Source organism: Natrix helvetica, assembly GCF_964273705.1.
Source record: "Natrix helvetica genome assembly, chromosome: 5".
Classification (NCBI taxonomy): Eukaryota; Metazoa; Chordata; class Lepidosauria; order Squamata; family Natricidae; genus Natrix; species Natrix helvetica.
Window position 1 is genome coordinate 60,690,310 of NC_138551.1, and position 24,544 is coordinate 60,714,853.

The 24,544-nt window shown below is 36.6% G+C and overlaps 1 long non-coding RNA gene across 2 annotated transcripts in view; it reads right to left on the bottom strand.

Annotated features, from left to right (window-relative positions):
* The window catches only part of LOC309392475, a 65,369-nt gene that overhangs the window by 17,289 nt on the left and 23,536 nt on the right, over positions 1-24,544 (bottom strand). The window lies entirely within an intron of this gene.

Sequence of the window (24,544 nt, forward strand, 5' to 3'; positions counted from 1 at the left end):
TTCTACAAAAAGAAAGAAAAGGCAAGAAGTCGGGGCCAAAAGGTTTCTTCTCCAGCCAGTATAATTAGAGGTACACTGAGTTCTTGGGTTGAACTGGATAAAATTATGGGGGTTACTACATCATTTAGAGGACACTAATGTTGGAAAAATTCAATTGGTTTGCTTCAAGGCACACCACAATAAAACTTTTGAAATATTTCTCTTGGTCTTCTTTTAAAGCAGAAATATTACGGATAAGAAAATCCTCCGAGCTATGTAGTCTCCAAGCTGTGCGGGAAGGGGTGATAAAAAAAATGTTGCACTGACGCAGTGCAGAAAGTATCCTACTCCAGCTTAAAAACAAACAAATAACAATAGCAAAACTGAAATTGTTTAAAAGTTAAGCTCTAACTAAAGATCAAAGAGCACTCCAACCCCATGACACTTGCTTTCTTGGCCTGGCAGGCTTATTGGCATGACTTAGTGGCAAGGTTAGCTTCTTCTCGGAATGAGGTATTATGCACTGTTTGTGCTACACACACACACACAAACAAACACACACAAACACACACACATACACACATTTAAATCTGAGAAATGTATTATTGCCACTCTTTATACAATCTATTGTGAAATAAAGAAAGATGCATATATTTTATATGCAATAATGCAATAGAAAAGCACACCTCCTTAGATTAGGACCAACGTGTAATGAAGATGAAAATTCATTTATGAAAATTTAGACAGAGATAAACAAGAAGCATGAAAAGAGGCTTTGCTTTCTATTTGGGGGAGAAAAGTTGATCTGAAAAAAACAAAAGGGACTGAAAAACTGTACACGGACAGGTACAGGTAGTCCTCGACTTACAACAATTCATTTAGTGACCATTCGAAGTTACGACAGCACTGACAAAAAAGTTATTTTTAACCATTTTTCCCATTTATGACTGTGGCAGCATCCCCATGATCACATGATTTACATCTGGATGCTTGACAGCTGGTTCATATTTATGACAGTTCAGGGGTGGGTTGCTGCCAGTTTTACTACTGGTTCACACAATGTGTGTGCACGCGCTGTTGAATGTAAATTGTTCTTTGAGCATGTGCAGAAAAATTTACAGTGAATTGCGCATGCGCAGTCACTAAAATCCAAAATGGCGGCACCCAGCAGCCGCGAGGGATGTGGCAGGCCTGGGAAGCTGCCGGTTCTTTGACCCAGGCCTGAATTTCGCTACCGGTTCGGCTGAACCAGGCTGAACTGGGAGCAACCCACCTCTGTGACAGGGTCATGTCATCCCCTTTTGCAACCTTCTGACAAGCGAAGACAGTGGGGAAGCCAGATTCACTTAACAACTGTGTTAGTAATTTAAGAACATCGATTCACTTAACAAATGTGACAAGAAAAGTCATAAAATGGGGCAAAACCCACTTAACAAATTTCTCACTTTACAAATAAATTTTGGGCTCAAATGTGGTTGAGGACTACCTGTACAGAGACCAAATATTCTAGGCATTTCAGCCAAATATACTAGGTATTCATAAAGCAAGAGGATGAAAAGAGATAGACAGACGGAAAGGTAGAACGTGACATAGAAAGGACAAGCCAGATCAAAAGAGAATGGTGAAATAAATCTGAATCCATCTCTTTCTCTCTAAGTAAACCTATCAAGATGTTAACAGGCAACAGAATTGTGTTTGCATAAGTGCAAACTGAAAGCTGCCTTTGATAAAACTAATGAGACCTATCATTCCACTCACTCCTCCTACAGCTTTGCTCACAGAGCTGTTTTTACCCAGATGAATTTGTGAAACTCTTTACTTGCTTTAGTCAATCACATTTGCTAATACACAATAAGAACAGGTTTTTCTTTCTTTCTGGACACTGTTGAATTAAAGGGAAAGCTGTCCTTAGCGATACTTTAACAATGGTACAACTAAGAATGATTTAAGACAGTCTCATTCATGGGCAATACCATGAGGACTCAATAGAAAAAAAATAGATTGCCAGCCCAGGTTTGCGCTATGATTAGGTGCAAGTAAGGAAAGGCCCAAAGATTCATGAGGTTGTAAATAGCTATTACTATTAGTTGCTTGGTCTGACGTGAACTCCTTTTTTAAGGACATGCAAAATGGCTATCATAGTTACAAGTGCAGGCAACAAATTTCATTGTGTGGAAAAAAAAATTCTGATGATTCTGAGTTTTCCTACATGTACTTTCAATGGATGACCTCAAATCCTAACATTGTGGGAGAGGGAGAACTGCTTTCTATCCATGTTACAGACTTTCTTTCTTCTAGAGTTCTCTGCAGTTTTTCTAGCATGATAATATACTTTTTAAGTATAGTGACCAAAAGATAACTGGTATACTCAATACTGCAAGCGTGATCTGCAGTTCTAGAGTTTTCTTAATGTTCCAAGCAAGGATATATGTGCCTTTTGATTTTATATTGAACTGAGATTTTCACAGAAGTGTCCTCCAGTCACTGTCAATTCGAAACTATTAATGTAGCTATAAAATTTGCAGGTTTGTTTGCTTGTTCCTGACTAGGTGGCTCAGTGGCTAAGATACTGAGCTTGTTGATCAGAAAGGTTAGCAGTTCAGTGGGTGGAATCCTTAGTACAGGTCTCCTGCATGACCACGGGGTTGGACTAGATGAACTCCAGGGTCCGTTCCAACTCTGTTATTGTTTTACTGATCCAACATAAATCACTGGACACTGAACAATATCTGCTGTTTTGTGCCCTTTACACACCTTTGGATAAATGCTTTTAGCAAATCCACACATTGTTTAATCTTAATACAAACAATTTTAAATGACATATCTTTATAACATTTCATCTCATTGTTTCACCTTCATCTCACAGGTGAGACAGCTCAAAATAGCTTTTTATAGTTGTAAAATTTTAGATGCCTTCACAGTTCTAGGGAAAGTAAGGAAAAGAGCTTTCTGAACATATTCTGGATCTGCATCAGATTTTATAAATTTCTTTAACTTCCTTTCCAGCATTTTCTCATAACTTTTTTTTAAAAAATGCAGATTCTGAGGATTATTTTCAGGGTTATATATACATCTATACACTTACCACATACCACCACCCCCCTGCACATTTACATACATGCATAATTCAAGAACTATGGGGAATAAACTAGGTATTAAAGCATGCTTCTTTTGATTTCTTCTGAAAAACATGTGAAATAGTCATTAGAAAGCAGATGTTAGCAATTAGGAAGGAAAAGAAGGGTACAGGAAAAGAAGAGTACAGATTAGATTTGGCTTTTCATTGAAGAAAGATGACTCAGAATGTCAACAATTTGTAAATACTCACTGGAGAGTATGCAATTACATCTATTATATTTTGTATAGAAATTGAGCATGATTATGCATATATATATATATATATATATATATATATATATATATATATATATATATATATATATATATATATATATATATATATATATATATATATATATATATATATATATATATATATATATATATATATATATATATATATATGAATTCATACTAAAAATGTTCAGCCTTCAAAAATGCTTTCAAATTACCATAATACAAACATGAAGATACGGTACCAATATTCTAATGATATAATCACAGCAAGTCTTGCTCCAGCCAACATGGGGGAGAATCACAATGAATATTTGGAGAAAAGGGCAAAGAAGAGATTTTGGAGTGTTAGGATCTTGATTCTTTATCCTCATAACTATGTCCACTCATATAGTAACCTACCTAAAGTTACTATAATCCAAAGGAGAGACTGCTGTGAAGCTAAACAGGCACTTCACCACCTTAAAAATTGAATCTATTTTCTTTACTTTGGGCTGAGGGCCAAAATCAGGCAACCAGCAATGTGTGAAGAATTCATCAAGCTATAGCCTGTTCCAATTATATCTCTCCTTGAATAATTGGAAAATGAGGTTTTTATTAAGTGTTGCCTGGCACCATGGGATGTGTTAGAAAGACAGTGAGAGATTGGGGAATAATGCTTAGCTATTCCATAATAACAGGCAGGGGGAGATATGACAGAAGGGTACAACTTGGCCATTGCAGGGAAAGGAAGGTAGTGGGTGTCCCGACTTTCTTTTAGAAATCTGTATAATCAAGAAAATCTAGGTGACAATGAAGGTGAGTCCTCCAGCCTAAAGATTCCCCCACTTTTTTTAATTGCCAAGTCACTTTCTAGGATTTGCTACGGCTGAATGCAGCAGGATGGAAGTATTGAACTGGCAGAGAGTTCTATCAGCCAGGATGTTCTGTGATGTGACATGTTAGGGACAGAGGGCAAGAAGCTGTAATCTGTAAGGGACTCTCGCTGACCTAAAGCTCCTTAGACCATTTGAGTGTTTGCAAATTTAATTTCGGTAAGTGGGACAAAATCTTTTGGGGAAATATCTGGATTACATTAGATGTCTTGTCTTGCAGGATTCCACCATCTCTGATGTGATTGCCCAGTCAGGAAAAAGCTCAGAATCTGAAGTCTACCATGATAAACTGGTTCCAATTGCATCTGGTCAACATGAATCTAGATCAATTATTTGATAAAAGAAAGCTACCGTCAGGGTTCCAACTCGAGAGCAGGTCAGGGATGCTTTGCGAGTTGACTGCCTATTCTTTTGTTGTGAATGTAATGAAGAGGAATCACTTCTATGCCTTGATTGCATTCCCACCCACCTGGCAGGTGATCCTTCTCAGTGCTGGACAACACATCCTCCATTGAAAGTTGGAGTCCTCTCTGAGCTTGGTTTTTTGCTTGCAGATGTTTCATTACCCAACTAGGTAACATCATCATTGCTATTCAGTTTGGGGTTAACTCATTGTTTATGTACAATCAGATTTGAGGGTGATCTATCTATGATTGCTTATGTACAATAGTTTGGCCTACCAGGATTGGTGGCAGTGAGGTTTTCTCCTTGGTAGTTCCTTGATTAGGATATTGTTTTCTGTTTAGTATTAATCCCTGCTTATCTGGGTGTAGATTTCTGGAAAAGGAATCAGATTTATGATATCTGCTCTTTAAAGAGATATGTTTGGCTCTCGTACTCCCAGTATTTAATCGTTAAGTACTGGTATTTAAATAATTGCAATTTTAGTTTGCTTTTAATTGCATTAATTTTATTACATTTTGCACTTTGCATTTTTCTTGTGTTCCTTGAGAATTGGAAGAAGCCTTGATAAGTATAAAAAAAAGTGATCTTGTGAAACTCAAATTTGTTTGCTTACTTAGCATTTCCTTCATATGTTGAACTTCCTCTAGGACAGGGGTGTCCAAACTTGGGAACTTTAAGACTTGTGGACTTCAACTCCCAGAATTCCCCAGCATGCTGGCTGGGGAATTCTGGGAGTTGAAGTCCACAAGTCTTAAAGTTCCCAAGTTTGGACACCCCTGCTCTAGGAAGTTCCTTCCTCACCTTTAAAAGTATGTAATCAGAAAAGAGTTTCCTCTATTGTGAGGAAGAGAAATTTTACGAAAGGTTAGTCAAAAAGGTAAAGCATGTGTTTGCCATCTTTCCTCCAGATATGAAAACCAGATGCTTAAATTTACCAGCCACCATGCTTAATATAACACTCTTTTTTATTAAACCCAGTTTTATAAAAGCTCATGACCACTGTTAGTGACTTCCAAGGAGGTCACATATTCCTTGTTGCAACTGTCATTATATATTTTAAGTAAATTAGATTGCCACATAGACTGGTTCTGATTATTACTGCAAAAGAGCAAAGAGGTACCTTAATTCTTCTCCCCTGCCTTTGATAAATTAAACGAACTATAAATGGTGAGTCCCTGCAACCTGCAAAAGGGCAAGTCCATCTGTGATTCATTTTGCATTGCTTTAAAGAAGATTTATTTGATTAAATTGGGCAGAATCTAGACAGAATGTAGATCCTCCCCTTTCTTTTTTAGTTCTATTGCTCAGGAGTGGGAGGAAAAGGAGAAGAAGAAAACCCAGCCTAGCACAGACATTTCAAGAATGAAAAATTGTCAGCATGTTATTATTATATGAGCAAAGTTTGCTGCCTTCGTGGTGAGATAGAAGATTGTTGCCTAGCCAATTGGAAGAACGTTGCTCAAGAATGGATTTAATATCCAATAGGCCATATGCCACTACCGATCCTTTCATGGGGAAAAATGGCCCAAACATGTACGATAGGTTACTAATTAATCAACCTAAATTGATAGAGGATCAAAAAGCACATTTGCAAAATCCTACCATTTTATTTTAGATAAAAATCTTTAAAGAAGATCTCATGCCTGGAAAAAAAAAATCATTATAGGTTCACTGAAAACAAGAATTAAATTGCCTCTTCCCCACAGTTTATTTTGTAATAATAATTTTTAAAAATTATGTGTTCATGTAGAAAGCATCTATAGGATTTTTACAGTGAGATGTATAGTCAAATAACATCAACAACTCCAAAGTAATATATACGATAGATTAATTAACCATTTATAATTCCATACATTATTTTTTCCCCAGAATGTGTAAAACCTATAAGTTTGTTTTCAATGCAGCTTGATGGAAACATTCTCTTTGGTCAGAATGTCTGTGTTTAGGTTACAAATAGGGGAGAGAGGCTGACTGGATATGTGATTGGATTATGACTGAACAACTGGTACACAGGATAGGTAGAAGAGATTGAGGTAAATGGTGGTTGGGTAGAAAGGCCTAATGTATCTAACTGGAGGAAGATGCTAGATCCATGCATAGCACATGAATAAAGAGGCAGGCATCCATGCATGGTACATGTGTGAGAAAGAACAAGTATGTAAATAGTGCAGAGAAAAGCAACAAAGATGATTAGGGGACTGGAGACTAAAACATATGAGGAACAGTTGCAGGAACTGGGTATATTTAGCTTAAGAGAAAGAAGGACCAGGGGAGACATGATAGCAGTGTTCCAATATCTCAGGGGTTGCCACAAAGCAGAGGGAGTCAAACTATTTTCCAAGGCACCTGAGGGTAGAACAAGAAGCAATGGGTGGAAACTAATCAAGGAGAGAAGCAACTTAGAACTGAGGAGAAATTTCCTGACAGTTAGAACAATTAATCAGTGGAACAGCTTGCCTCCAGAAGTTGTGAATGCCCCAACACTGGAAGTCTTTAAGAAGATGTTGGATAGCCATTTGCCTGAAACGGTATAGGGTTTCCTGCCTAGGCAGAGGGTTGGACTAGAAGACCTCCAAGGTCCCTTCCAACTCTACTATTGTATTGTATTGTATTGTATTGTATTGTATTGTATTGTATTGTATTGTATTGTATTGTAATGAATGAAGCAGTGGTTGGGAGAGAATTGACAATAAACCAGTAAGTTGGTCCAGTATTTGCTCTGGCTAGGAAACAGAGATGAAGAGAGAATACATGCATAATAGCTGGATGGGTAAAAAGACCAAATGTAGGATTATGGGTTGGTTGAAAAGGCTACCTGTTTCATTTGCATCACACAAATAAAGTTTTATATCCATGTACAGGTACAACATACATTTTCAACCAAAGGAGGAATGATAGAAGATTCCATTCAATGCTATCTTCCATGCTATGGACAAAGTCTTAAAAAAAAAAAGCTTGAAAATCCACTTCCATAAAAATCAGTGCCAAATTCCTTTCATATCCCAAATTTCCCTATGGATCACGCCGCACTGCTAATATCCAAGAAATTATATTCATAGAAGTTAAAAGTAAGGAGAATAGAATATAGCCTGAATTCCTAATGGGAACTAAAAGCTGCTATGATTTTCTAAGTACTTAAAAGGATTGCTGCATTTATACTTTTTTTTGTGTGAAAAATATCGAAAATTACTGGTTATAGTGGCAACAGTGGCAATCAGCTAATTAGAATACCCTATCAGAAAAGATTGCTTGGGTCCCCCTGGCAATGGTGTAGTTCCTTCCATTAGCTATTAGCTTGTGGATGTGCACAGTTTGATTCTCTGCTTGGCAGCCTTCAGGCACAAGATCCATCCATTGCAATCTGAAGAAATTGTGTGAGGGAAACTAAGCCTTCTTCCTCTCCCTCTCTCTGCCACTGCTTATGAAGAGTTGCCTATGTAGTGATAAGTGGAGTTAGGTTGAATTCCTCTATCTTCATCTTTCTTAACAAGCAGGAAGAACGAGGGAGATCAAAAGCGAATGAAAATCAATAAGATTAAGGTATTGAAATTCTTCTATTTTGCCACAGGCTGCCACTATAACTCACTTTATAGCTGGAGATTTTCTTTTTAGAAGGAAACAGATTAAATTAAAGGAAATAGCTAGAGCAGACAAGGTTTACCCTTGGTTTTGTGTTGTTGTTTTTTTACAAGTTTCTAAAATATAATCTCCTTGAAGATTTGTCTAGGGATCTAAAGCCTATACACATGTCTTTATGAAGGGAATGAAGAATTGGTCTTCATACCATGCAAGCTGAGTTTATGAAGGTTTATGGTAGAATGGGATGATCAGAAAGAGAGAGAATGAGAGGCAAAGAATTTAATAACAATTTTAATGTTGCAGGGTTTTGCATATGTGGGCCATTTGGGTTCCCTGTACAACTTTTGTTTAAAAGTACACAAGTGAGAAATCTGTGACCTAATTGATACTATGTCAAGCTCTTCTGATGACAACCAATTAGTATACCTCAACAATTAAATATTTATATTACTGTAGGATCATGAGTTGGGGCAATGGCCTTGCAATTCATACATGAAAGTGTGATTCAGGATTTGAAATGATAAAGTGGACTCATATATTTCATTCAAGGAAGTAAAAACAGTTAAATACTGTCCCAAGCAATGTTTCAATACTTTGGTTCTCCATTTATAAGGTCGTTCCTGACTCTAAGGGGGGTGTGTGCTCATCTTTGTTTCAAAGCTGAAGAGCCAGCGCTGTCTGAAGATGTCTCCGTGGTCATGACTAAATGCCAAAGGTGCACAGAATGCTGTTACCTTCCCACCAAAGGTGGTCCCTATTTTTCTGCTTGCATTTTTACATGCTTTCAAACTGCTAGGTTGGCAGAAGCTGGGACAAGTAATGGGAGTTCACTCTGTTATGAAGCGCTAGGGATTCGAACCGCTGAACTGCCAACCTTTCTGATAGACAAGCTCAGTGTCTTAGCCATTGAGCCACTGCGTCCCTTTATACTATATATCCATTTATACTTTTCTGTTAATTGACCTATTGGACAAAATTACCCTGACCTTCTGATCCAGAGTCTTCAAAATGTCACAAATTTCAGGCATGTAAGCTCATGGCACATAATTATACAGATTCAAGAATGAACAAGTACTGCAAGAGGGTCTGTGCTTCTTCCCCATAGTTCATGCCCTTTATAGGTGCACATGGTGAACATTAGATAGAACAAGTATGAAAAAGCTTGTCATTCAGGTAGATGTGTAGCCAATATTTTGTGCTGATCAAAAACTATGGCATATCTAGGATGATTAGAGGATACCTTTCAAAAAGCAAATGCCGTAGCTATTTCTAAAACAAGTATTTAAGTCAGACATAATGAAGGGGAAAGGAGAAAGGACACCTTGCCAGAAAAAAGAAGAAAATAAAGCACCCAGTTGAAGGTCAGTGAGATGGGAAAAATCAGCACCCTTGAAACTGAAATTAAAAATGTTTCTTACGTTCAATCAAATACCTTGATCTTCAGTTGTTGGTAACGCCCAATGAAGATTTGGTTTACGTGGTACTAAATGTCCAAAGGATTGCCGCTGTCATCCAATATTTTTTCAGCATAGAGCGGCTTAAAAGAAACTTGTGGCAAATGAGATTTTCTCAGCCAGATCTTGTGTGTTGGGTTCCTATAACAAAGTTGCCCTTTCAGAACCAGCTCAGTTTTACAATCTTTCTTCCAGGTTTCCTGATTCATCTTAAATGCAGTTTTTCCACATAGCAAGCTGATTGAATTTGTACTGAGTCCAGGCAAGAAAGATTAACCTTTGGCTAAAGTTAAATTTTTATCTGTGGCGCTTAGCACCCCTCAATTTGGAATGTAAATTTTCATAAACTCAAAGGCTCATGTGGGAGAAGAAATTGTTCCAGTATGACTTCTCCTTAGGTTCTGTAAGCACAATGATTTATGTTCATACTAAACTGGAGCTTAGTCAAAGGATCCTAGCTACAGTTCATCAAAATGATCAGAGCAAAATAACAAGTTCAGTCTGTTTAAGTGCCCAGATTTACAGCAAAAGCTAACTAGGTCCATATATCAATGTATTATGCCAAATATTGCAGAATGATTTTTTTTAGCACATATGCTTTTTTGGACAATCTCCTTTCAAAGGTATATGAAGTTACCATATACATATAGGCTGCTCAGAGTGTCTGTGAAACAGCAGCCTATATTCTATATAGAAAGTGCTATGTAAATATTGGTTTAGAGCATTATCTCCTTTTCCCACAAACTATCAAGGCCAATCTGACATTTTTTTGTCTTTTTCTGATTAACTTGAATCATTTTGAAAGTCACCAAGTTTCTTTGAGGGCATGTAATGTTTAACTGGGATCTTCCAAAACAAGGGTTACTACTAGAATGTTAACTTTTGCACTTATATTGTTATTGATGTTGTCTTGCTTTGGTTTTTATATCAGTGACCAAACAAAAATGTAATATTGGGATTGGCTTTAAATCACGAATATCTTTATGTCTAGTCAGCAAAATTGATTCCATTAAGACCTCTGATGTGGCTCATGTATCACATAAGTTTCCTTCAACGTAGCTATAATATAAATAAATAAGTATATTTATTAGATTGGAATAGCATCCATCACTTATCATGAACAGGATTGTATACTGGTCCAAAGCTGAGATCTGTTAAGTCCAAAAGCAAATCAAGTTTGAAGATGAAAAAGCAGCTTACTCTAAAATGACATCTTCTCAGTTCAGTTATACGTTTCATAAAAAGCCCAGCTGGGAGAAAAACCCTATAAGAAGTCTTGGGGGAATCCATGTTGGTTCAGTCTAGATGAAGCAATAACTTATTCTATAACAATGCTAAAGTTTGTACTGGAACTGTCTGCTACAAGGTATTCTGTTTTATTCAAAGGCTATTATGGAAGCAGAAATTCCCAATCTTTGGATTTTTCCAGCTTGGCTTTTCCTTAAATTGTTCTGAGTTCATCCTTTATCCCCTTGATAATACTTTCAATGTTGATGATTTTTTTTAAAAGATGGGGTTTCGGTACTGAAAAAAGAAAAAAAAAACTAGCAGCAGTAATCACCCTATAAAAACCTTCCTCAGCTGCTACCTATGTCATTATTATTAATGTTGGCTGCAAAATCAACCAGTTATTTAGTCTGGATTTGGCATTATTATTCACCTATTGACTCCTTTACAAGGACCTGTGATAGGCAGATGTTGTCTGATGGAGTTATAGATATTGTCACGGGATGTAAGCTGCAAGGGGTATTTTGTGACAGGTATCTTTCTAAAGGGCCATTTAGCTTCATTTTCTATTATTTTGCAAGTTCTTGATTGAGGCAAGTGGTATTTCTTGAAGATATTACAATGCACCGTTGTTGCTACTACGTCATGGCGTTGTTTGTAGTCAGTCTATGTGATACTCTTACAGCAACTGACTAGGTAGTTCACTGTTTCTTCAGCTTCTTTGTAGAAGTGGTATTTACTATCTGTTCCTGTCTTCTTAATTCTGGCTTTGTATGCATTTGTTCTTAAGGGTTGGTCTTGTGCAGCCAGAATTAGTTCCTCTGTCTCTTTCTTCAACTTTACTGCTCTTAGACATTGCCAGGTCCTGTTGCCATCTGCTTTACCCATTATATTTTATGTATTGGCATATCATAGTTTGCCTTGTTACATCTGTTTTGTAGTCTTTATTTGGTCTTTCTTGTAGGCCAATTTGGTCTCCAATACTCAGCAAGCCTTTGTGGTATACTAGATTCAGGGTATCTTCCATTTCTAGTCCTGTATTAGGCTGTTCTATTATAATGCTAGCTTCCATTGACTATGTATATCAGTTAACGTGAAATAATTCCATCAGGGCTATTTTAGCATTGAGAGTGAAACTTGATTTTAAAAATAATTTTTGGAATTTAAAATTTCAGTTCTGGATGGGAAGGAAGGAGTGCATCCTATTTGTTCCCATTCCTCTCATACTTGTACACAAATCAGAATGATCTTCTACCTTGCTTCTCATTTCACCAAGATTCAGAAAGATTTTTTTTTCAAACACTCCTGAACGCCAGTGATTTATCAAAAAATTTTGAAAGCATTTTTGTTCCATAAAGCTGTTCCAAGAGGAATGTGCATAACCAAATCCTTCTAAAGCATTATTGGATGTACTTTCAACTTGTAAAAAGTGAAGACCAGGACTGATTATTCCAGTTGGCAAAGTAATAATGTTCACAGGTGAGAAACCCTTTTTGTGGCCAGGAGCTAGGATTAAAAAAAAGAGAGAGAGAAAATAATTTGCAATATCTTTTGATCACCCAAAAATTCACTCAATAAAATCCTTAGATATCTAGAGGCAGAATTATTGGCCCATTTATTATATTCTGGATTTTGCTGTTTTTATATTACCTTTTTAACTTAAAAAAATATGGCAGAAAAACATGCAATTTTGGCCATTCTTTACTGCATTTTTGCAACAGGTTCTTGGACAGCAGAACAAAGGGATAGAAGAAATAACAGTTTGGTCCAAATGTGGTATTCAAGTTGTTCTTTTCCAGCCTAAGAAGAACAAACAAGAATTCTGCATAACGCTTGGCTAATATAATTCATAGTAACAAGTAAACAGAAATTGGAGAGCTTTGGAATATTTGCAACTGTTTTGTTATGATTTATTCCTCCACAATTCACTTGATGTAATCTTTTTCCCCTTCCTTTCTTCATATGATGGCTTTTCCTTTAAGATGGCAAATCATGTACTTGGAAAGTGCATAGTTCAATTTGAAATCCATGGCACTCCCCATTAGAAAATATCTCAGTTAGCTAGAAGAACTCTGCTTTACAGTTGGAAAAATGATATTGACTGAAATAAAATAGGTCAGCCTTCCTCAAATTAGAATTAGAGTCTGAATTCTAAGATGCAATACAATAGCAGAGTTGGAAGGGACCTTGGAGGTCTTCTAGTCCAATCCCCTGTCTAGGCAGGAAACCCTATACCGTTTCAGACAAATGACTATCCAACATCTTCTTAAAGACTTCCAGTGTTGGGGCACTCACAACTTCTGGAGGCAAGCTGTTCCACTGATTAATTGTTCTAACTGTCAGGAAATTTCTCCTCAGTTCTAAGTTGCTTCTCTCCTTGATTATTTCCACCCATTGCTTCTTGTTCTACCCTCAGGTGCCTTGGAGAATAGTTTGACTCCCTCTTCTTTGTGGCAACCCCTGAGATATTGGAACACTGCTATCATGTCTCCCCTAGTCCTTCTTTTCATTAAACTAGACATACCCAGTTCCTGCAACCATTCTTCATATGTTTTAGTCTCCAGTCCCCTAATCATCTTTGTTGCTCTTCTCTGCACTCTTTCTAGAGTCTCCACATCTTTTCTACATCATGGTGACCAAAACTGAATGCAGTATTCCAAGTGTGGCCTTACCAAGGCATTATAAAGTGGTATGCTTCTGGATGCCCTTCAGATAAACTTGACTGCAAAATGCAGGGGTTATATTGTTTTTTATTTAAAAATCCTGCCTTATTTTTGTTATAAATAATAGAAGGCAGTGAACATATATAGTACTCCTTCCTCATTCTGTTTTTCCCAAGAATCCTGTGAGGTGAGTTGGCCTGAAAGGGAGTGACTGTCTCAGAGTCACCCAGAGGGCTTTCATGCCTAAGGCAGGACTAGAACTCAGAATCTTTAAAAAGCACCTTTGGGACAACCATGACCTCCATGACTAAGAATCTCCATAGATATTCAGTCTCCTGGTTTCTAGCCTTGTGCCTTAACTGATTCTCCTAATTTTCTATTGGAGAATGGAATTATTCTATTCCAACACATCTGGAAGGACCAGATTGAACAAGGCTTGGATAAGACCCTTTCATATATGTTTATGGGAATCATGTTTAATTCATTTGGAATGCTTAACAAAGAAGAAGCCACCTGCCCAGCTGATATAGTTCCATTTGGTGTAATCCATCTCTTGATTAGCACTGTCATAAAGGGCAGAAAAACTTGATGGTGCTGTAACTAAAGGCATTATAGGGACGTGTAACAGTCACATAAACGCATAGGTTTGGGAATCCAAACATTGGAAGGAATTGCTTTCAACCTGGTATTGGCGGCATTGATAGACCCAAGCAATGGGTGCCGTTATGAAAGTAGTTCATCCACTGTGACATTCATTAATCCATGTGCTTGCTCAACCTCAGTTCCTATTGGTCGCACACAATTTTGAACCTTGCCTGTGTTTGAGCAAACACCTAATTTTTCTTCCAATCTGTTTTAATGTGAGGAGTGGATCATAAAACAGATCATTTGCTCTGCCAAATATTTTCCCCCTCAACTTACTGTAAAAGAGGTGGGAAATTATAGGAATCCACATAGGCGGACACTGAGAATCTTCTCCACTCTTTGACCTGCTAAAAGTGCATTTGGCAGTTTGGGGGCTCTCACTTCTTCCCTCCCTTCCCAACATACACACAAAAATGGAAATCATAGAAAAGATATGAATAATGAAGTCATAAATCAAAAGACTGTCATTACAACATGGTTACTGTAAGTAGGAATGTACGTGTTTCCCAAATATATTTTTTTAAATGACGGTAAAAGCTGAATGCTTCATACTTCTTTACATTTCAAAAAAGTATTCTGCTTAGCTGGGATTCCTGCCAGTCTCCTCTGAATCATTACTTTTCAGACAAAGCAAATCAAAACAGCCTTGCAAACTGGTTCTAGATTGATTCTAGCTACACATCCAGGTTCCTCTGTTCAAGCTGCATAGGCTACAAGGAAATTTTTGGCGAGAAGCTGCTGTTAATCCCCTCCACCTAGTGAATGAAATTCTGATGTTGGATCAAAGAGCATGACCTAAAGAACAATGTTTGAAGTGTGCACCCAAACCTGTTCCCAGACAGTTTTAATAAATCCACTGTGCATGAATCAGAAACAGCCTTGCCTCATGTTCCCTTCAGAATGAGGGAGACAGTTTTTAAAATTATGACAGTGGCTAAGGATAAATCTAACCTCTTAAGAAATGTTGCATACTGAAGCTGAAGTAGACTCCAGTGCCTTTGCCAACAGAACTCTAAATGCAGATATTGGTATCTCTTTCCCACCCAGTTCTATAACCTTCATTGTTATCCAAAGGCTCCAAAACATAAACACTAGAGACTGTGTTTAATTTGGATTTGAAGCAATGCATGCATTTCCAAACGCTGTCAAGTGATCTAGTGGAATGTTGGTTAAAAAGCAGTAGAAACCACTATTGGCCACATGCCCCATAGGGATGCCATCCAGATGTGTGGACCTCAACACCCATTCTGGCAGGCAAAGTTCATAAACTTAAACACATCAAAAGTTGGAGAAAGCTGTAGTAGATACAGGAGAGAATTAAGGAAAGAAGGCTAATGTTTCAACCCTAAAAGTACAAATAATTGAAACTGTACAAAACATGGCAAAGCTACAATAGAAAATAGACAAACCCATCTTGTTCTATTATTCTGTAATATCTTTTCAGTGAAAACCAAATTGGAATATTTTATTTTACAGATTTTCTGCTTAAAGCCAAATCTCACATTTTGAACAATCCATTCATAAACATCTGTATGGCAAGGAGCCAGCAGTGTTTCTCATCTGTCCATATTCATAGAAATTTCCATCTTGGAAAGGTTTCCCCCTCCCACTGGTGTACTGTGAGCCAGAACAAATGCGATCATCTTTTAAACTATCCTTTCATGTGGTATTTTGGCATATTGGTTCCTGAAGTGTCCTTAATTGTTATTGTAATAATAACACAGGAGTATTTTGGCTTGAATCAACATTCTCAAGCTTACATGCCTATGAGTCCCATTACTAACAGGATAACTGAAATTCCTCAGCAATCTCATATTTGCAACAATTTATTCTAAATCATATTACTCCAGGGAGAACTGTGCACAAGAGTTTAGAATAATTATTATCTTGCTGGAAATGTGCAAAGGATGTCATTCCAAAATGGTTATTAGAATGAAATTCTTAAGGAAATATATAACAGTGACATTTTGGGCTACTAGATACTATGTTGTAAAACTCTTTAAGAGTTTTTAATCTTGAAAGAATTATTGGCCGCAGCAATAGCTTGATGCTATGCTGCAGTGGCCAAAAACATTTTTGTAGTGTTTAATATGTAATGGATCCTTAAATGGCTCCTTGGATACTTTTTTCATATTTCAAGAGACATTGGAAATCAACATAATAGAGATTTCCACAAAGTCCTGCCTTTCAAAGGGAATTAGTAAATGAACAGGTGCTCATAAGGAAATGATGTGAGCAATGCACTTGACTTCAATCATTATGTCATGTTCATCTATGGACATTTAGAAGAGGGTGTGGGATTTTCTTTTATCACAGTGGGAAATTAGGAAATTCTTCCCTGCAGTTTGAAAATCATATGTAAAAGGCACCCCCATAATGCGGTGTCAATGCTTTGATTAACCAATCACATCTAATTGAGGCTAATTAATAGATATCACAATTTCTTCTTAGTCTTTTTTAAGAGAGATTTTATATCCTTCCCATTTAATTCAGTCCACTCTGATCCATTAATGTGTTCTGCATGTATCTGCACCCAAAATCGTATCCTCTGTTTTCTAGCAAGATCCCACGCTCTCGGAGTGCGCAGGATGGTCCAGGGTTAACTAAACAGGCAGCTGTTCACTATTTATTTTTATCCTCTTTGTTAGATGGATAGCCATGTTCTCCATATATTACAGACCCTTCCATCCTCTGCAGTTAATCAACCAGAGCTCTTCAGAATGGCTGTTCATTCATCCCAACGACTCATTGCTGTGGGCTTTCATCAAACATATGTGATCCTTGTAATTAGATACTATTCCAGATAGTAATCTTAACTTGTTGTTTCTAAGCTTCATTTTCAGTTTTCAATTTTATAGTGACAACATTTGTATGGCATTTCATGGCAAGTTTGCCTAGCTCAGAAAGCCACTAATCTAGTTCAGTTATAAAATTCTGCAGATCGCTATATAAAATAATGACTGCAGGAAGCAATGTGTTTTGCTTCTCTGCCAGATTTTCATACAGTATGTGTTCAACTTTATCACATTGAGAGTGGACTCATGGTAATCATTAGATTTCATTGTCCTTTTATTTATATTTCCAATTATGCAACATTTACTTATTTTAGTAAAGTTGCATACCTTCTCCTTCTGGTGCTAATGTAAAGGAGTTAACAATTCAAATTCATATTTCAGTCAGTCAATTAATGTCATGAATAACAATTTCCACTGGTTCTAATGATTCTATTACAAGTAAATCTGGATCCAGCATTAGGAGAAACTGCAAAACTTCTCTTTTTTTAAAAAAAAGACCCAGTGAAGGTTAGATTGGCAGCTCTTTGTAGAATCACCAACTGTAATCCATTATCCATTTCATAATCACTTATCATTTTGCATAGCATGTATTCATGTGCACGCACACACAAATATATACGTATATATATAAAACACATATGAATACACAGAAGACTGAATTTCCTTCAAAAGATGGAAGCCCATCTGTAATTGGTTTGGATCAGTGATGGCCAAATGTTAGCCTGTTGGCCAGATATGGTTTCCACTCTCATTTTTTCTCATGCTTTTTCTGTATTTTACAACAGACTGGATGTGCAAGGCATTAGTTCTCACATGGCAGACATCTCTCGCAGCAGGAAACAAGACGTATCCCAAGATCTCAGCGTGGTAGAGGCATCCTGAGCCAAGACCTAATATATACAGTCTTTGCTCATTTTATCTTAATGAAAAATATACATAGCTATCTGAAAGCAGCTATCTCTGGCTGCTTTGAAATTCAAGCTTCAAGGACTTCTAATATTTCAAATACAAATATTAGGACTCCACAATTATTCTTCTCAAAGTTAAAATCTGGGTCTTAGAATCACTCAGAAACTTCCATTCTCTCACTTGATGAAGGTACATTTCAGCCATTCTCTGCACTGACATTATACCAAATTGGCTCTTCCTGACTTTCTCACACAATTCCTTCTAGTTTCCACACACTCAATGAAAAAAAAAAAACGAGACTCTAGAAAGAGTGCAGAGAAGAGCAACAAAAATGATTAGGGAACTGGAGGCTCCCTAATATAAAGAATGGTTGCTAGAATTGTGTATATCTAGTTTAATGAAAAGAAGGACTAGGGGTGACATGATATTCTATTCTATTCTATTCTATTCTATTCTATTCTATTCTATTCTATTCTATTCTACTCTACTCTACTCTACTCTACTCTACTCTACTCTACTCTACTCAATATTGTGTGCCAATTCCTCTTCCAATGCAGCTTCTCCCTCTTCTGCTTTCATCTTCTTTTTTGGTGACCAACATCTATTCAAGCTGCAGAAGCTATTTACAATGAAGGAAGGGCTAGTACTGATGTTCAATTCTTAAATTTCTATGAGATGCTGCATGAGTGGGCAGTGTTCCTTTTAGAATCACAGCAGGGCAGGCTTACAAGAGTTCAAGTGCTCTCAAGAATTGCACAGCCACAAATAGCACCTTGTGATTTATGATCCTTACCCTTGGAGGATCCCCCCCCCCCCATTTCAAATAGCATGTGGTACTATAATTTTTGGATCAGTTGATCTGTAGAGTAACATATCATCACCATAATGTCTGGTGGTCATTTGTAGAGTTTCTGGATTGCAAGAATACAGATCAATGCCTAAGTCACAGGGACCCTGAAATTGTTTGTTTGTTTTATTGTGTGTAAGAGAGACTGTGTGTGTGTGTTTATGTATGTGGAGAAAGTGGAATAGATGTACATCTGAGCATATACAGAGAATGAATTAAACAGAAAAAATATGGAAGCCTCTTTCCTCTTTGTTCTATTTTTAGGGTACATTTTATGCAAACTATATAATATTGATCAGAACACTTATGAGGAGATTTACATAAAATAGGTCAAAAATTGTCTTTTGGTTTTTCAATCAAATGGATATTCTCTTTTTCTTTTTCAAACATCTTAATGAAGTCTAATTTCTAGATAAGGACTTGAACAAATCATACATGGTCATCCTGGTGACCTTTAAAAATGATTAGCATTAATAATGATAACTGTTTTGTTTTGTAATGATAACTGTTTTGAAAGGTATGCCTTCTGTAATACCTGTCACTGAATTTTTCTAAATTATACATAACAACAAATTATATCTATTTGCCTGCCATATGTGTCTTTGTTTTATTAGTAGGATTTGTAGTACCAGTTAATTATGAAACACAGTTGCATTATAAAAATATTATCAGGATCTAAATGTATTGTCAATATTCAATAGAATGTACTAGAGTGAGCTAAAATGAGCAGTTTATATAGTAAACCTGAGATAAGTGATCATATCCATATGGTATACAAAAATGCAGAATATACAAAATTATGATGGTCTATTATGAAGAAATGAGGGTGGATTTGGACAAAAGGAATTTGAGATCAACTTCAACCTGACCATGTAATTTGGAAGAAATGACTATGGCTGGAATACTTGTATATTCTTCAAAATGGAATACTATCTTTCTCAATGTCTTCAGAAGAAAATGAACAAACAACTGCAAAAATATTTGGTCATTAAAAAGAAATGCCAAGATTGTGTCTACTGTTCTATAATGGGTGGAGAATGTTATGACTGATTTATCATTAGCTCCATGTGTTACCAATCTTTCTTTCTTTTCAGTGTGGTAATTCTATAGTTGAAATTAGACATAATTATTTGGCCATTGAACAATAAAGAAACAGTAAAATCACTAAGACAACAGCACTGTGTCACACAATTACATAATAACAAGACAGCACAATAATATAACATTCACATCAGGAAACAGTGGTTTTTCCAAGTCGGTAACCTATGGTTTTGTTTTTTAATACTATAATTTTTTTCATGCATTTTATGCAAGAATTCAGGTTTTCTGCTGAGTAGATAGAAATGGGATGTTTATTTGCACATTCTCTCCACATTTACACAATACATTTATTTATTATCACTTTCCCACAAACTAAGTGGGTGGGGACAGTGGTTTTTTCATTAGACTTGAACAATTTTGTTCTTATTTTTGATGTTCCTGGCAACAATTTTTAGATGCTAGTTGGTGAGGTAATTGATGTCAAAGCTGTCCCTAACTTACACAGAATTTAGTTTCTGCCATGAGAAATACCTGTCCTTCCTTCCTTCCTTCCTTCCTTCCTTCCTTCCTTCCTTCCTTCCTTCCTTCCTTCCTTCCTTCCTAACATATTGTCAGTGGTTTAGAACATCCTTGGAAAGGAACTACAGGGGCCATATCCACACTTGGATGTGTTCCAATGACCAGTTTTCCTTCCTATTTAGTTTTCTCAATTTTAATTTTCATTCTCTGTCCTTTGCTCATACATTCTTTCCTTTTCAGAACAGATAAACAAGGTTATTTGTTTTTTTCCTTACCAAATGATATAGGCACTTTTTCTTTTTAGCATTTAACAATACTTGGGTGTCAAGCGTGCCTGTATTTCTCACAAAACATCCCAAGAAAGAAAGAGGAATAGGTATGGAATAACCTATGCTGTCTTTTTTTAAAAAAAATTGTGGATAATGGGGGATTTACTTATGCAAATGTAATAAATATTAATAATATTTACAATTCTAGCATTTTTAACCTTACATTCCCTTAATTTTTATGTACAGGTAGTCCTTGTTTAATGAGGAGAATTTGGACTGGCAACTTGGTCATTAGGCAAAATGGTAGCTAAATTAAGCCATGATTCAACTTATTCTCCTACTTCAGTTTTCCTTTGTTTTATGAACTTGCAAAGATTGTACATGGGAGGAAAGTTACTTTTTCATTGCCATTTGTTAACTGCAAACAGTTGCTAAACATGTAGTAAAAATCCCCAATACGACAAATGAATAGTGACAATACTATCAATATCATAAAAGACACAACATCTTTGGAAATGCCTTAATACAAAAGGAATATTTTACTATATATAACGGTGATATTTTTTTTAAAAAAACTCAAAAGTACTGGAAAGAAATATATAGCACTGTTCAGTCACCATGGGGATGCTGCAACAATCCTAAGTGTGAAAAATAGTCATGTCACTTTTTTCAATGCCATTGCAATTTTGAACAGTCATTAAATGAATGGCTGTAAATCAAGGACTACCTGCATGCTGCCTTTGTAAGATATATTTAGCAATAGTAATAGCATTTAGACTTATACACACCACTTCATAGTGCTTTACAGTCCTCTCTAAGCAATTTACAGAGTCAACATATGGCCCCCAACAATCTGAGTCCTCATTTTACCGACTTCAAAAGGATGGAAAGCTGAGTCAACCTTGAACCAGTCAGAATTGAACCGCTGGCAGTTGGCAGAGTTAGCCTGCAATACTGCATTCTAACTATAGCCCTTTAGGGAATTTAGATTAGTTTAAGAAATTTTAGAACACCCATGGCTACTATAATGATCTGTTTCTAATAAGAACTGGACAGAAGGAAGCTGGTTGAGTTTAACGTCATCAAGATGGACGTAGTGATTGTACATTGAGGTGTTCTACTAGTTGAGTCCTGTCTCTTCATAAAGGGCATTGCTTCTGCTAAAGGAGGTCTGTGACTTGGAGTTCCTCTGGGACTCCCAACTATTGCTTTATGAGCAGATGGAGGTCAGGGTCAGGATCCAATATCAGTTAGTGTATTGATTGTGGTCCTCTGTTCAGCAGGAGGAACTTGCAATAGAGATTTGTGCCCTCACTAGTACATGATTAGAGTATTTCAATACATCATATTTGGATTGACATTGAAGATCATTTGGAAGCTCCAGCTACTCCAGAATATGGTGCCGAGGCATTGCTACGAGCTCTACATGGCTTCCTATTAGCTTCTAGGAGGTGAAAGGCAAAGTGCTGGTTATTGCCATTAAAGTTTTATATCAGGGGTGTCAAACTGGCAGCCTGGGGCCTGGATGTCTCATGTGCAGGCCACACCCACTGCAGCCCCATGAATGGGAAAAAGTCGTAAAACGTCACGTGATGATGGCAACATGACATCATGAGTTTGACACTCATGTTCTATATGGCTTGGCACTCAAGTATTTTGCAGAACCACTTTCTCCAAACAAAATTCATCTACTCAACCAAAGTACCGTATCTAAAGACAAAATGCTGGTGACTTCCCAAGCGTGTAGGTGTTGCTTGACAGATATGGGCTCTATACTAGAGAATTGTCTCCCTTTAGAAATCAGGCTGGCCCCTTCATTACTAGCATTCCAGAAATTATTAAAAACTAATTTTTAAAGGACTTTTGGAAAACAATGAGATGGCTATCACTGATTTGATGCTATTTATAATGGTTTATGGGGTTTGTTTATAGTGAATGCTTTAATTAGAATTGCTTGTTTGGGCTCTTAATTACTGTAAATCACTGAGAGTCCATTGATTGCAGTGACAAATAAATGAATTAATACAGAACGCACCTGCTGTCCTGTCTCTTTGAAACCTGTGGAGCTATTCATCATTCTAGAAATTAAAGAATTAGGAACTGGGGAATTAGTAGACATCCTGCCCCCCCCCCCCCAGATCTGTAATACATTTCATATATTCAGATAGCCAAAACATTTTTGGAGACAATAGATGTTTATAGTTGTGTTCTGCCAGAACACAATTCAACCAATTGAATATGTTTTCTATCAAATTAGTTTGCCAAGGAAAAGAAAGCACAGTACCTAGAATGATCTTAAAACCACTTCTACACATACAGATATAATTATTTGGGCTAAGAATAACAAGGAGAATAATGATGGTCTGTAGATGGAATTTAACTTCAACCTCAGTTTAATGAAGTGCCCAGCCAGATGGTCATTAGGTGACTTTTGGCAAATTGCCCTTTATCAGTCTCAAGATTGGTTTATACATGAAATAGCAACTAAACAGTGAAATCATCAAAAGTGTATCTGGGGGGAAAAAGGAGGAACAGTAACTTTTGATATCTTCAATGCATGGTTCTTTCCTTTCCTTTCCAATGCATGGTTCTTTCCTATTGTTTTTCCCAATCCACTTAATGGCAAATTTCTTAGGAGATTTTTCTTCTTCTTTTTAAATACAGAGTATCAAATGAGATGTAAAAAGAGAGAGAAAATAGACTTTCTCTGTATACATTGCTGGTTGTGTATTTTTATTCTGTGAAAGACACACAGCTTATTTTGAAAAGCAGATTGGCTCGATACTGTAAAAATAAATTAAAGCTCAATTCTCAGGTACACATTGTTACTTGTATGTAGCACATATGTTACCAAGTTTCAGAACTGACAGAAGACTTCAAAACAAGAGAAGGAGTTTGGAGCTGACTTAAAATTCCTCTGAACTTCATTTTAGCTCATAAAATAAATGTCCGATTGTGAGATGCATCTGTCTTTCTGTTTTCCCCTTAACATTTCCAGAAATAGGAGAAGGGCACGTAAAAGGTCTACTCTGCAGACTCTAAGAATCTTTCCCAAATTTATATTGAGCCCTGGTGGTGCAGTGGTTAGAATGCAGTATTGCAGGCAAACTCTGTCCATAGTCTGAAGTTCGATCTAGATGGACTTAAGTTTGACTCATCCTTCTAGCCTTCCAAGGTCAGTAAAATGAATACCCAGGTTGTTGGGGAAAATATGCTGATGTTTTAAAGAGAGTGCAATAAAGCATTATGATTTATTATATGTGAGTCTAGGTTCTATTACTATACTACTAAAACTCTCCTGCCGGTTTGACTGTGAACATCAGTTGGGCGAAACAGTACATTATAGGGCAACATTTCTTGAATCAAACGGGCTTAAAGGATGCATTCAAAATTGGGAAACGATTACTTTTGTGGGTTTAAAATTCAGCAAAATCGTGACTGCTTCAGCATTGTCACAATCAACTTGGTCACATAATCACTCTTTCCAATGCTTCCTGCCAGTTTTCCACAAGGAAAATCTATGGGGAACCGGTAAGTAAGTCAGAATTCACTCCTACTTCTAATGCCCTTTTGCCACCCTGGGGTCATTCTGTTCTCTGTTCAGGTAAAAAAAAAATATCTCTAGAACAATGACTCAGCAGATAACACATTGTCTATTGAATTTCTATGAGAAGCGACACTAGACAAAATATTCCATAATGAATACAAATTAAATCATGTAATGATTTTAAATAATTATATAATATATTATATAATAAGTAATAAATTAGGATCCTGATAAGAAAATATTATTAATTAAAGAAGAAGAAATTGGCAACAATTTTCAGTTACCAAGGAGGCAAGATATAAGAGAAGTTAGCCCTCTACCCTTATTCGATTGATTATTATGGTCTGATGAGGATGGTTTGTCCTCAAATCTTCGAACGTTGTATCAACTATGTTGCTACTGATTGACCTCATCTTCTCTTTCAGAAAGGGACATT